Raw genomic sequence first — 2397 nt, forward strand, 5'->3', positions numbered from 1 at the left:
CTTAGCGGCTATCCGCTATGGTAATGACGCAGCATTTTCCGTATTTTTAATAATATTGATCAGGAGCAGGGGGGGGGGTTCCCTAAGCATTAATTTCTGGCTCAGGGAACCCCCTGCTCACTTTACAATATTATTAAAATAATGCTTCTTTACCATAGCGCATAGACGCTAAGGTAAAGAACGAGTGTTTATTTATACTGTATATTGTATGTGTTTTATTGATAGTGTACATGTGCAGAGGGTCTCCAGAGCAGAAGCGCACAGGTTTCAGGTCTGGGGACCCCGTGCCCCCCGAGATACAGGCCCCTTTAGGGGGTGCCGGTATCCCTCTGCTCTGCTTGGTTTACAGGCCGCGGTCACGTGATCGGGACCTTTAAACGCAGAGGGATACCGGCACCCCCTAAAGGGGCCTGTATCTCGGGGGGCACGGGGTCCCCAGACCTAAAACCAACGCGGTTCAGCTCCGGAGACCCCCTGCACATCTACACTATCAATAAAAATGTATTTCAAATGTATTTATTGTCATTTATTTATTTATTTTTTGGCGGCTGCTGTGTGTATTTTATTGTTGTGGGTTGCGGGAGGGTGGGTGAATGGGGTATTCGCCCCAACGATGGTTGGGGAGGGCTTGCGGGGGGGGGGGGGTAGCGGGAGGGCTTAACCCCTTCATGACCGTAGCGGTATTAACTGCTACGGTCGTGAAAGGGGTTAAGTGCACCCGCAACCCCCCCCCCCTCCCGCAAGTCCTAAACTCACTCCAAGGGCCAAATACCCCCCTCACCCATCCCCACTACACACAATAAAGCGGGCACGGTGGGTTAACCCCTTCATTGCCTTAGCGGCTATCCGCTATGGTAATGACGCAGCATTTTCCGTATTTTTAATAATATTGATCAGGAGCAGGGGGGGGGGGGGGTTCCCTAAGCATTAATTTCTGGCTCAGGGAACCCCCTGCTCACTTTACAATATTATTAAAATAATGCTTCTTTACCATAGCGCATAGACGCTAAGGTAAAGAACGAGTGTTTATTTATACTGTATATTGTATGTGTTTTATTGATAGTGTACATGTGCAGAGGGTCTCCAGAGCAGAAGCGCACAGGTTTCAGGTCTGGGGACCCCGTGCCCCCCGAGATACAGGCCCCTTTAGGGGGTGCCGGTATCCCTCTGCTCTGCTTGGTTTACAGGCCGCGGTCACGTGATCGGGACCTTTAAACGCAGAGGGATACCGGCACCCCCTAAAGGGGCCTGTATCTCGGGGGGCATGGGGTCCCCAGACCTAAAACCAACGCGGTTCAGCTCCGGAGACCCCCTGCACATCTACACTATCAATAAAAATGTATTTCAAATGTATTTATTGTCATTTATTTATTTATTTTTTGGCGGCTGCTGTGTGTATTTTTTTAATAATATTGATCAGGAGCAGGGGGGGGGTTCCCTGAGCATTAATTTCTGGCTCAGGGAACCCCCTGCTCACTGTACAATATTATTAAATCTCTCTCTGCTGCAAACACCATCTCGCCCCCAGTACAGTATGTGCAGTAATTTACTGAACATGTACTGTAGAATAAATGCATAGTTTTATTTATTCGGGTTTATTACACAGTATACTGTTCGGCTGGAAAACATCAGCATACTGTACTGTACAGCACAATATTATCCATCGAAATCCCCCCATTAGCCGTTTTCTTTTCTGAGGAAAAACAAAATGAAAAGTTTTAATGTACAGTAATGGTCAGCCCCCTAAAGAAGTACCCAGCCAGCCCCACCAAAATAATAGTACTCACCATACTGTATTACTGAATTTCCCATTCAGCTTGCGCCGGCGCCGGCCCACTTCCAGTCCAGCTTTCATCATCACCCACGTCGATAGTTTGCAGAGGGACTAGCCCACCTGTAGTCAGCGGGAAATCGCTTAGGTACATGCAAGCTTCATCAAAACTGGCTGCGAAATCCATCTCAGGGTTGTCACCGATGGCGAGGGCATCATGATAAGCTGGTGCTGCTGTTGGTTCTGGTTCTGGTTCTGGCGCATTGCTTGGAAGGGACTGTCGCTTCTTATTTTGTTTTAACACAACCCTTCGCCTTTTGCCGCCTCCATTATCATAGATACGGGAAAAACCCGGTGCCACACACCAATACCCTCCAACAAATTGGGGCTCAATACGGTGAAAACAGGGGTCACTACATAACCTTTTCCTTATTGCGAGCTTCCACAAATGAAGAGTTGGCGAAAATCTGTAAAAGTCATAATTTTCGATAAAATACTGATAAATTTGAACAACTGTTGCCATCTTATCCTCTGTTGCATTAATAGCGGCCCATATCAAATAAGCATAACTTCTGTCAGGTTTTTGGAAAGCGGGCTCCACTTGAACACTCATGTCTCTGTAGAAT

This window comes from Ascaphus truei (genome assembly GCF_040206685.1).
Source record: "Ascaphus truei isolate aAscTru1 chromosome 12 unlocalized genomic scaffold, aAscTru1.hap1 SUPER_12_unloc_3, whole genome shotgun sequence".
Lineage (NCBI taxonomy): Eukaryota > Metazoa > Chordata > Amphibia > Anura > Ascaphidae > Ascaphus > Ascaphus truei.